Source organism: Nicotiana tomentosiformis, chromosome 11 (assembly GCF_000390325.3).
Source record: "Nicotiana tomentosiformis chromosome 11, ASM39032v3, whole genome shotgun sequence".
NCBI lineage: Eukaryota > Viridiplantae > Streptophyta > Magnoliopsida > Solanales > Solanaceae > Nicotiana > Nicotiana tomentosiformis.
In genome coordinates this window covers 66,879,752-66,892,917 of record NC_090822.1, presented here as the reverse complement: position 1 = coordinate 66,892,917, position 13,166 = coordinate 66,879,752, and the positions used below count along the sequence as shown (strand labels likewise).

Sequence of the window (13,166 nt, the reverse complement as noted above, 5' to 3'; positions counted from 1 at the left end):
CTCCAGGACGCTCTAGTACATTTGGTAAGTCTTATGGAGGGCGTGGCCCAGAATGGTATATTTCCAGTGGCACCAGCCGTCTCAGAGGCTGGGGGAGGAGCACAAACTCCCACTACTCCCGCTCCGGAGCAGATAGCTCCCTAGAATCAGGCTCCAGCAGCCCCGCCAGTTGGGGTAGTTCAGCCAGTTGCGGCACAGAACGGTGATAGGTTCGTAATGTCTTTTGAGGCCTTATTGAGACTGGATAAGTGTACCAAGCTCTTTCCAGTTCACTTTAGTGGTACACCTTCTGAGGACCCACAGGATTATATTGAACGCTGCCATGAGGTGCTGCGGAACATGGGTATAGTTGAGACCAATGGGGTTGATTTTACTGTATTTCAGATGACGGGTTCCACCAAGAGGTGGTGGAGAGATTATACATTGACCCGATTAGTCGGATTGCCTGCACTTACATAGGAGCAGTTCTCTCAGCTATTTCTGGAAAAGTTCCTCCCTATCACACTGAGAGAGGAATTCCGTAAGCAATTTGAGAGTCTAGAGCAGGGCAGTATAACTGTTACTCAGTATGAGTCCCGTTTTGTGGATTTGGCCCGTCATGCTCTCCTTTTACTACCTATGGAGGGAGAGAGAGTGAGGAGGTTTATTGAGGGACTCACTCACCCTATCAGACTTCAGATGGACAAGGAGACTGGAAGTGAGATTTTTTTTCAGGTGGCTGCTAATGTCGCAAGGAGGATCGAGATGGTTCTTGCACAGAAGAGAGGGCAGAGGTCCGATAAGAGGCCTCGTTAGTTCGGTGGTTTTAGTAGTGCCTCGTCTGGAGGCAGAGGTAATTTTGGTAGGGGTCATCCTCCCAGACCGTTTCATTCAGCACTTCATGTATCTCCCGGTGCTTCAGGGAGTCATGGTCCTATTATGCCTTACTCTGGGTAGCCAGTATTCAGTGCACATTCAGCTCCTATCAGTGCATCACCACTCTAGAGTTACTACAGCAGTTATCTGGTCCATTTGGGTCAGCTTCAGCTTCAACAGCCATGACATCAGGATTGGTGTTATGAGTGTGGAAACATTGGTCACATCAGGAGGTATTGCCCTAGATTGGCGAGTAACAGATCTCGGCAAGATTCTCGTGCCATCATACCGGCACCGGTTGCTTCACCGCCTGCTCAGCCAGCTAGAGGTAGGGGTCAGGCAGCTAGAGGTCAGGCCATTAGAGGTGGAGGTCAGACCGTTAAAGGTGGAGGCCAGCCAGTTAGAGGCCGTCCTAGAGACGCAGTTCAGAGTGGTGGGGCCCAACCCCGATTTTATACTTTTCCAGCTAGGCCTGAGGCCGATTCATCTGATGCTGTGATCACAGGTATTATTTCGTTTGCCATAGAGATGCTTCAGTTCTATTTGATCCAGGATCTACATATTCCTATGTATCCTCCTATTTTGCTTCATATTTGGTTATGCTTTGTGATTCTCTGAGTGCTTCTGTGTGTGTATCTACAACGGTGGGAGACTCTATTATAGTAGATCATGTCTATCACTCGTGTGTGGTTACTATTGGTAATTTTGAGACTAGTGTGGATCTTCTACTTCTTGATATGGTAGATTTTGATGTCATCTTGGGTATGGATTGGCTGTCCCCTTATCATGCTATATTGGATTGTCATGCCAAGATAGTGATCCTAGCTATGCCGGGGTTACCTCGGTTAGAGTGGAAAGGAACTTCTAGCCATTCTGCCAGCAGGGTTATTTCTTATATGAAAGCTCAGCGTATGGTAGAGAAAGGGTGTCTAGCCTATTTGGCTTATATTCGCGATCCCAGTGCGGATGCTCCTTCTATGGACTCAGTACCAGTTGTTCGTGACTTTCCAGAAGTATTTCCTGTAGATTTGCCAGGGATGCCACCCGACAGAGATATTGACTTCTGTATTGATTTTGCTCCGGGCACTCAGCCCATTTCTATTCCACCATACCGTATGGCCCCGCCGGAGTTGAAAGAACTGAAAGAGCAGTTATAAGACTTGCATGATCAGGGATTCATTATACCTAGTGTCTCTCCCTGGGGTGCACCAGTATTATTTGTAAAGAAGAAATATGGCTCTATGCGGATGTGTATAGATTATCGGCAGTAGAACAAAGCCACTATCAAAAACAAATATCCGCTGCCAAGAATTGATGACTTATTTGATTAGCTTCAGGGTGCCAAGGTATTTTCGAAGATTGATTTGAGGTCTGGTTACCATCAGTTGAAGATTAGGGCATCTGATAACCCTAAAACAACTTTTCGAACTCGGTATGGGCATTACGAATTCCTAGTGATGTCATTTGGGTTGACAAATGCCCCAGCAGCATTTATGGATTTGATGAATCGGGTGTTCAAGCCTTATTTGGATTCTTTTGTGGTTGTATTCATTGATGATATCTTGATTTACTCCAACAGTCGAGAGGAGCATGAGCAGTATCTTTGAAGTGTGCTTCACACCTTGAAGAATAATCAGTTATATGCCAAGTTTTCAAAATGTGAGTTTTGGTTACACTTAGTTGCCTTTTTGGGGCATGTTATATCGGCAGAAGGCATAAAGGTGGATCCTAAGAAGATTGAGGCTATTCAGAATTGGCCTAGACCTACTTTAGTTATAGAGATCCGGAGTTTCCTGGGTTTAGCAGGTTATTATCGTCGGTTCGTGGAAGGGTTTTCATCTATAGAAAGCCCATTGACCAGATTGACCTAGAAAGGTGTCCTATTCATATGGTCAGATGAGTGTGAGTTGAGCTTTCAGAAGCTCAAGACCGCTTTGACTACGGCGCCAGTGTTGGTATTACTCACAGTTTCAGGATCGTATACGGTATATTGTGACGCATCTCACATTGGGCTTGGTGCAGTATTAATGCAAGATGGAAAGGTAATTGCATATGCGTCACGGCAATTGAAAGTTCACGAGAAGAATTATCATGTTCATGACTTAGAATTGGCAGCCATTGTTCATGCGCTGGAGATTTGGAGGCATTACCTCTACAGTGTCTCGTGTTAGGTATTTATTGATCATCGTAGCCTTCAGTATCTGTTCAAATAAAAGGATCTTAATTTGAGACAGAGAAGATAGTTGGAGTTGTTGAAAGACTATGATATCACCATTTTGTATCACCCCGGAAAGGCCAATGTGGTGGCTGATGCTTTGAGTAGAAAAGCTGTCAGTATGGGCAGTCTTGCGTATATTCTGGTTGGTGAGAGGCCATTAGCTGTAGATGTTCAGACTTTGGCTAATCAATTCGTGAGGTTAGATGTTTTAGAACCCAGTCGGGTTCTAGCTTGCACAATCGCTCGGTCTTCTTTATATGAGCGCATCAGAGAGAGGCAGTATGATGATCCTCATTTACTTGTCCTTAAGGACACAGTGCGGCACGGTGATGCCAAACAAGTTATTGTGGGGGAAGATGGGGTTCTGTGAATGCAGGGTCGTATTTGTGTGCCTAATGTGGATGGGCTTCGTGAATTAATTCTTGAAGAAGCACACAGTTCAAAGTATTCTATTCATCCAGGTACCGCCAAAATGTATCAATATTTGCGACAACAATATTTGTGGAGGAGAATGAAAAAAGATATAGTTGCATATGTAGCTCGATGTCTGAATTGTCAGCAAGTTAAGTACGAGCATCAAAGACCTAGTGGTTTGCTTCAGAAGTTTGAAATTCCTGAGTGGAAGTGGGAGCGTATCACTATGGATTTTGTTGTTAGGCTCCCACGGACTCAGAGAAAATTTGACACAATGTGGGTCATTGTGGACAGGTTGACCAAGTCAGCACATTTCATTCCAGTGGCAGTTACCTATTCTTCAGAGAGGTTAGCTGAAATTTACATTCGTAAGATTGTCTGCCTTCACGGGATGCCCATGTCTAATATTTCAGATTGAGGTACGCAGTTTACCTCACATTTCTGGAGGGCTGTACAACATGAGTTAGGCACGCGGGTGGAGTTGAGTACAACATTTCATCCACAGACAGACGGACAGACAGAGCGCACTATTCAGATATTGGAAGATATGCTCCGCGCTTGTGTTATAGACTTTGGAGTTTCTTAGGATCATTTCTTGCCACTTACGGAGTTTGCTTATAATAATAGCTACCAGTCGAGCATTCAGATGGCTCCATATGAGGCATTATACGAAAGGCAATGCCGATCGCAAGTTGGTTGGTTTGAACCGGGAGAGGCTCGGTTGTTGGGTACCAATTTGGTACAGGATGCCTTGGATAAGGTCAAGATTATTCAGGATCGACTTCGCACAGCTCAGTCTAGGCAAAAGAGTTATGCCAACCGTAAAGTTTGTGATATTGCATTCATGGTTGGAGAGAGAATATTGCTTCGGATTTCACCTATGAAAGGTGTAATGAGGTTCGGAAAGAAGGGTAAGTTGAGCCCTAGGTATATCGGACCCTTTAAAATTCTTGAAAGGGTGGATGAAGTAGCCTACAAGCTTGCATTACCACCTAGTTTATCTGCGGTTCATCCGGTGTTCCATGTGTCTATGCTCCGGAAATATCATGGTGACCCATCCCACATGTTAGATTTTAGCTTGTCCAATTGGACAAGGACTTGACTTATGAGGAGGAGCCGGTAGCCATTCTAGATCGACAGGTTCGTCAGTTGAGGTTAAAGAGTTACCCTTCAGTTCGAGTGCAGTGGAGAGGTCAGCCTGTTGAGGCAGCTACTTGGGAGTCCGAGTCGGACATGCGGAGTAGATATCCCCACTTGTTCGCCAATTCAGGTACTTTTCTATATCCGTTCGAGGACGAACGTTTGTTTTAGAGGTGGAGATTGTGATGACCCAAAGGGTCATCTTGTGAATTAAGACTCTATTCCGGGATTTAAAATTGATTTTTAGTCGACTTTGGTCAACATTTTGAGTTAACGGACTCGGATCCATGTTTCGATATTCCTGAAAGGTCCGTAGTAAAATATGGGACTTGGGCGTATGCCCGAAATCGAATTCCGAGGTCCCTATCTCGAGAAATGAATTTTTGATGAAAATTGTAAGACTGGAATTTTATGGATTTAAAGAAATTGATTAATGTTTGATCTCGTTGGTATCAGGCACGTATTTTGGTTCCGAAGCCCGGTATAGGTTTAATATAATATATAAGTCATGTCTATGAAATTTAATAGAAATCAGAGTTGATTTGACATGATTCAGACGTCCGGTTGAGAAGATAGTTGTTTTGAAATATTCTTAAGGAATTCATGAGTTTTGATGCTAAATCCATAGTTTTAGGTATTATTTTTGTGATTTGATCGCACGAGCAAGTTCGTATGATGTTTTTAGATTTGCATGCATGTTTGGTTTGGAGCCCCGAGGGTTCGAGTGAGTTTCAGATACGCTACGGAGTGATTTTAGAACTTAGAGAATTGCTGGTGTAACTGGTATCTGTAGCAGGCCTCTGATCTAGCAATTACGGGATTAGGCTTCGCAAATGCGAACCAAGCAGGTATGGCAATTGCGAGGTTTTTATTGCAATTGCAAAGAAATCCTAGGCCAGCAGTTCTCGCAATTGCGAGTTTATCTTCGCAATTGTGAAGGGGGTCCAGGGAGGGCATGTTCGCAAATGCGAACTTCTACCCCAATTGTCGCAAATGCGACATACTCTTCGCATTTGCGAAGGCAGCGGAAATGTGAAGGTTCTCGCATTTGCAATGACCCCTTCGCATTTGCGAGCTTCGCAATTGCGAAGCTCAGGTCGCAAATGCGACATCCGCAACTCATAACTTTGGACTTAGACGGGATTTTTCATTCATTCTTCAATTTTTCGAACCCTAAACCTCAAGAGGCGATTTTTGGGCGATTTTTACTGGAAAACATTGGGGTAAGTGTTCCTTATCCTATATTGATTATATTTCATGATTTCATACTCATTTATATCATGAATCCGTGAATTTATGAAAGAAAAATCAGATTTTTATAAATTCTTCCAAAAACAAAAATTTAAGATTTGAAGGTCCATTTGATATCGGAATTGGATAATTTTTGTATGGTTGGACTCATCCCGGAATGCGTGTTCGGATTTTGTAAGTTTTTTTGAGATTTGAGATGTGGGTCCCACTGCCGAATATTTTAATGAATTTCGGATTTTATCCAAAAAATTAGTAAATTCATATGGAATTAATTCCTATGATTCGTATTGAGTATATTGAATTGTTTGTGAATAGATTTGAAGCTTTTGGAGATAAATTTTTAAAAAAAAGCTGTGGTCAAGTATTGATTGGAATTTGCAAAGCGAGGTAAGTGTCGTGGTTAACCTTGACTTGAGGGAATAGAACCCTCAAATTATTTGTTATGTGAATTGTATGTGAACGACGTAAAGGCGAGGTGACGAGTGTCTATACGTCGTCAAATTAATTTTTTGCCTGCTTACTTGAAAAATCATAAATTATTTTAAATCATGAATTAATTATTATAATAATTATTTCTCTCCTATTCTTTGTCAAATATTAATTCTTGAATTCCTGCATTTATTGTTACATGCTATTTGAATTATGTGCCTTAATTATTATTTGACATTTAGCATATTAAATATTAAACTGCATATTTTCTCTCTGATTTCTATAATAATTTGCTATTTGCCTTTGTTTGTTTCATAATTAAATCAAAATTATTATATACTTGTTGTCTTATAATTTTATATTAATTGTTGCATTTATTGGGGAAATTTCTTCTATAAGAATTGGTAAATGAATATGTTGGAGGAGCGGGTTGCACGCCGCAACAGGATTGATTATAATGAATATATTAGAGGATCGGGTTGTACGCCACAACAAAATTAATTATAATGAATATATTGGAGGATCGGGTTCCACGCCGTAACAAACTTATTAAAAGTTCATATTGGAGGATCGGGTTGCACGCCGCAACAGACTTATTTAAAAGTCGACGTACATATATATATATTGGGGGATCGGGTTATACGCCGCAAAAGACTTGATTAAAATGAATATATTGGAGGAGCGGGTTGCACGCCGCAACAGAACTGAATGTGAATATATTGTGAGAGCGGGTTGCACGCTGCAACAGAATTGATGGAAATGATAATTGGTTATGACTGCTGAGTTGGCTTCAATTATTATAAACGAGTTACCTGATTTATTTCTACTATTATTGTTGTTACTAATATTGCGTACAGGTAATGTAAGTGACCCGCCTTAGCTTCGTCACTACTTTATCGAGGTTAGGCTCAGCACTTACCAGTACATGGGTTCGGTTATATTGATACTACACTCTGCACTTCTTGTGCAGATTTTGGAGTTGGTCCCAGCGGCGTACCATAGACTTGCTCGGATTTCAGCTACTCAGAGGAGACTTGAGGTATAACTGCACGGCGTTCACAGTTCTGAAGTCCCCATCTACTTTACTTTAGCTGTGTGTTTGTTTCCAGACAGCTTTATTTTATTCAGACCTTTATTTGTATTTATTCTAGAAGCTCGTGCACTTGTGACACTAATTCTGGGAAGGTATTTAGACACCGTTGTCTTTATGGATTAATCACTATATTTCAGACCTTACTTCCGCATTTATTTATTTGTTATTAATAAATTTAAATATTGTTTAAAAATTGGTTAATATCATTCTAACGTTGGCTTGCCTAGCAAGTGAAATGTTAGGCGCCATCACGGTCTGAAGGTAAAAATTTCGGGTCGTGACACTAGGTAACTCCAGCATCGCCAACGTCACTGTCTTAGCGTGACAGTCCAGAATAGCATGACACGAGGACAACCAATCCATGCCCAGTAGTCACGTCAAAATCAACCATACTAAGCAATATGAGTTCAAATCTCATCTCCAATCCCCCAATAGTCACCACACACGACTGATACACACAATCCACAATAATGGAATCGCCCACTGGCGTTGATACATGAATAGGCGAAACTAAGGACTCACGGGGCATATCCATATAACGAGCAAAATACGATGATACATATGAATAAGTGAAACCAGGGTCAAATAATAAGGAAGCATCCCTGTGGCACACTGAAACAATACCTGTGATCACTGCGTATGAAGCAACAACCTATGGCCTGGAAGGAAAGCATAACATCGAGCGTGACCGCCACCTGATCGGCCTCCACCTCTAGGGCGACCTCTAGCTGCCTGAGCCCTACCCCAAACTGGCTGAGCGGGTGGTGAACTAACTGTTGTAAAAGTCATAGCCTGACCCCTCTACTGAACTGGACCTCCATAACAACGGGGACATTGCCTCCACACATGTCCGAACTCCCTGCACTCGATGTAACTCCGTTCCGCTAATGGTGGTGGAGATTGAATTGGACCCCGAGAACCAGAATAACTGCTAGAAGGACTTGGTACTGATGAACCCTAAACTGATGGAGCATGAGAAAAACTCTGAGTTGGGAGGGCATTGAGAGATAACTGACTCGGACGAGCACTATATGAACCATGGCTAGGTGATGCACCACGATGAACCAAACGAACCATCTGAGCGGGCCTATAAAGACGACCCCTGGTGTGGTGGGACTGTCCTCCAGATGAGGCACTGCTGAAACTACCCGAACCACGAGGCCTCTTGGCCTCCCTCTCCTCACACTCTTGACTATGAACCTGATCTAGTCGCCTATCAATATCAACCACCTTATTGAACCTAGCACCTCATGCAATCTCTCGAGTTATAACAAAGCGCAGTCCATAGTTGAGGCCATCAATGAACCTCCTAATCCTCTCCCTCTCTATGGGAACCAACCAGATCGCATGGCGAGCCAACTCTGAAAATCTCATCTCATACTGGGTCACTGACATACCCTCCTGGCGTAGCTGCTCAAACTGCCTACGTAACTCCTCCCTAAGGGTCTGTGGAGCAAACTTTTCTAAGAAGAGAACAAAGAACTCATGCCACGTAAGTGGTGCAGCGCCGACTGGCCTTCTCAACTTATAGGCCCCCACCATCTGAAGGCTGCCCCCGACAGCTGAAACGTAGTAAATGAGACTCCGCTAGTCTCCAGAATATCCCCATGCGAAGGATCTGCTGGCACCTGTCTAAGAAATCCTAAGCATCCTCTGACTCAGTCCCACCGAACGCTAGAGGCCTGAGCTTCCCAAAATGCTCTAGCCTCTTCTTATCCTTGTCACTCATAGGTGGACCCACCTGGGTCTGAGAAACTACAACCGACTGGGCTGGTAGTACCCCCGGTGTCTGAAGTTCCTGAACCACCTGCTCTGGAGTACGGGCGGCAGTAGTCTAAGCACCTCCCCCGGCTTGAGAAGTGGCTGGTGCAACCTAAACTGAAACCGCCTGAGCAAGGCTAGTACATACAGTCAATATCTGGGCCAAAGCCTCCTAAATGCCTAGAATCACAATGGGCACAACTGGTGCGTGAGATGGTCCCACTGGCTCAACCACATCTGGCATCTGCTCCTAAGCTGGAGTAACTGGTGGCTCCACAGGTGCTGCTCTAGCTATTGTACGTGTTGTACCTCGGCCTCTACCGTGGACCCGGCCTCTCGTGGACCTAGATGGTGGTACTGGTGGCCGTCTGTCCGATCCGGTAGCACGTGCCCTCACCATCTGTGAGAGAATAGAATAATAGAAGTTTAGTTTTCCGAAATCAACAAATCCGTATGACAAGAATACAAGAAAGTGAAGTTTCCTAATGGTTTAGTAGCCTCTCGAAGATAAGTACAGACGTCTCCGTACCGATCCACAAGACTCTACTAAACCTGTTCATGACTCGTGAGTCCTATGTAACCTAGGCTCTCATATCAACTTGTCACAACCCAAATCTCAACATGTCGTGATGACGCCTATCACAGTACTAGGCAAGCCGGCAATCACAAAATAAGTACACATTTTAATAATTAAAGCATGATGCAATAGATTTAGCACTTAAAATCTCATAAATAACCGATAAGGACAACTGCGACTCAACTACAAAATTTTCAAATTCCGCGTGTCACCGAGTAGTGATCCACTCCCAATCCACACTCAACAATGAGTGGAAGACGTCATTGGAAGAATAGTACCCAACTATGAGTCGGAGTCGATTTCCTCAGGGAGCTAAATGTGGGTGTTAGAGTGTACGCTTGATGAGTGTAGAAGAAATAGCTTAAATACGCTTCCAAACAAGATAGTTTTGCAAATTACTTCTACTATCTATATTAACAGTGATTAACTGGAGAAACGAAACTAGAGATTGATTAATTATGGGTCGAGTCCCGGGGCGCGAATCGGGGCGGGGCGCGCATAAAACGCATCTGGGCGTTAATGAGAGGCGTAGATCCTTTGGGCGCACGCCCCAAGAGATGAGGCACACGCTTAGGCGCAAGACTCGCCTTAGAACCAAGCCTGATGAAACTTAACCAATTGAAGAATAATTTTGACAATCTATATAATTATATAAAGCAGGGACATGAGGAGGATGATGTGGCGCCTTATGTAAACAACAATTCTATTTATCTATTATCTCCTTTTTTTAATTTCCTAAACACTAGAAAACGGTTTATCTTTTACTGCATCCAACAGTCACTATTGAAAGGCAAAATCACTATTAGAATTAAAAGAACCGTCTCTTCCCCGACTCTCTCTATCTCGATTGAAACCGGTGAGAGGATATTTCTCTCCGTTTATAGAAAATTCTTTTCTCCCCTACTCCTAATCTAACTGTAAGTTTTTGACCCCTGTAGCCTTCTTTCTCCATATTCTTTGTATACTTAATACTTAATACTTAATACCTAATCTTGGTTAGCATCAAAGTTTACACTTTGCGCTGAAAACTGGAAATGAAGATTTGGGATTAAGTAAATATGGATCTGTGCTGATTTTAGGGATAATTGAAGCTATTATTGAAATCTTTGGAATTTCTATGTACATGCATATGATGCAATAAATTTCTGCTTTTTACTATTCTATCTTTCTTTCCGCTTTTTTCTTCTTTGCTTATTCTCAATTTATTTATAATTTTTGTACTATTCGAGAATTCTTCTTCGTTTTTCTTGGTAGAAGGTTTAAACAAATGTGTAAATGGACTGTGATGGATGTGAAAGAAGAGTCAACAATATAGTTAAGAATGTGAAAGGGTTTGTACAATGGTTATTCTTCTTTAAAACAATAGCTTTCTTCTTCTTCAAACATGAACAAGGCCTTCGAAAGTAGAATTTCTTTTTCTGCATTTTTTCTATAGTTTCCAAGAGTGTTTAAATACAACTCCAAATAATTTGGCATTTTCCCGTACCCTATTTAATGGAGTCTTTACATAGTCCAAGTTAAGTTTGAATGTCAAAAGTCGATTGATTCTTATATCTTATAACTTTATCTTCATGTTCCAGTGCAGACAATGTTCAAGAAAACTGAATTGCTTGGATTTCTTTTTAATTTCAAGGTCTTAAACTGACTATGTTAAAACCTTACAATGGGTCAATCTCTGTTACTGGCAAAGGTACATCAGAATGTTGCGATTTGGACCTCACCGAATAATGTATAATTTCCTTTTTATTCTTCTCGATTTCATCTTATAGTTTTAGGACAATGAAATTTAACCATTGTTGCAGTTTTTTTGGATGCAAAAAAAGAACAAAGTGAGGATATGTAAAGCAATGTAAGTAGTGAAAGATCAGGTAATTTTGAGGCCATTTTTCCTCGGGAAAATAGGCGATATTGCGCAACATGTTCAATTTACAAGGTATTCAGACCTCAAAAGTTACTATGCATACATGTTTGTTGCCATATGACCTGTATACGGCATTGGTTAGACTAGCTATGAAGAACGAATAACTCATAGTTCTTGAAATATGCTCATCTGCAAAGGGCACAATCTGTTCTGTTACATCACCTTCTCTTAGCTTATGTTGAGCAAGTTAGTAGAAGTTGGCTTCCATATCTTCGATATACTTTGTTATCATGTTAACTGGTAACTTAAGGTTTTAAAAGAAACCAAGGAGATGAAGAATTAATATGTTACTGATAACATAATTTTTTGTCGATGACCATGAAATAGAGCCTTATACATTTTTATTTCTTTCTCTTGGAAAAGTGAGATGCTTCCTCAGAAGTTTCCTGATTATTTTTAATGCACTATGTTTACTTCAGTTGGGTTTGAGGCAATGTTGTTACTTGTGGCTTATGAAAAGCCAGCTTTCGGGAATGTTGACGGATAGTGGATTTGCAATTATTAGGTAATCGTGGTACTAAGTATCTTGGATATATGATTATCTTTTGACTAATCAAATTAGATATTGGCTTCTTTAATTCAGTTCCTGTTCCCTATTTATTATGACTTTTTTCCAGTTGATCGCTTATGGACAATGTTCACCAATGGGTAAAATGTATTTTTTCCCTATGGTGCTTGCAAAATTTGGAAAAAAAAAGAGGGACACAAAAAGGAGGACTTAGAATGAAGCCCATGTAGTACTATCTGTTTTGTCATGGCTATACATTTTCGTACTATCATGTATGGTATTGTAGATACTAATCCCAATCTTTAATGGGAAACAAAATGAATAAACATCATGTCTTTGTGTGCAATATACTTCACACCACATTTTATTGAAATGTTTATCAAAGAACTGACTGCATTCTTTTACTATCAACTGATTGCGGATGTTATTCTTTATGGCCTTTTGTTAATTGCAGAAAACTAGATAGTGACATAAGAAACAAGAACGCGAATTTGTTTTTAGGCAAGTTTCCATTGTTATATACAAGCTTCCTTACTTTAATATTTAAAATTTTCAAATATCTTTTAGCCTTCCTATCTTTCTGTATTTTGGATGGTAAATTATAAGATATATCTTTGTGTATACTTTATAATCTTACTATATTTTCACCAATTGAGAAAGGACGGAAGAGAAAGAATTGATAAAACATAATACATGTTGAATCTCTTTCTATTTATCTTGCATAAAATTTTCCTGAATCCTTCGAGACCTTAAAGATAAATTACTTTTATAAATAGAGCTTGCAAATATCTTACATGTGTGTAATTTTGTTGCCAGACTCGATCTTCTCTAGAGAAGAAAAAAGAAAGGGAAATTGTAAGTTGAATACATGGTGCCTTTCGAGTTCTTGAGAATTTCACTGAAGGATCTGAGCTTCTCAGATTAAAAGAAAATTGTGGTGTACCGATATTTGACTCTTTTCGTATATCTAAGCTTTAATAGATAGAGCTAACTTATATT

At 41.1% G+C, this 13,166-nt stretch overlaps 1 long non-coding RNA gene across 2 annotated transcripts; it reads left to right on the top strand.

The window, feature by feature from the left end:
- The first annotated feature begins 10,487 nt into the window (after positions 1-10,487).
- LOC138900812 (uncharacterized) lies at positions 10,488-12,636 on the top strand. Of its 2 annotated transcripts, none has more exons than XR_011412106.1 (4): positions 10,488-10,655; positions 11,319-11,428; positions 11,541-12,164; positions 12,622-12,636. It is a non-coding gene; the product is annotated as an uncharacterized lncRNA (long non-coding RNA). The 2 variants fall into 2 exon arrangements; XR_011412105.1 differs by lacking the exon at positions 12,622-12,636 and adding an exon at positions 12,277-12,513 and having other exon boundaries at positions 10,490-10,655.
- Positions 12,637-13,166: the final 530 nt, after the last annotated feature.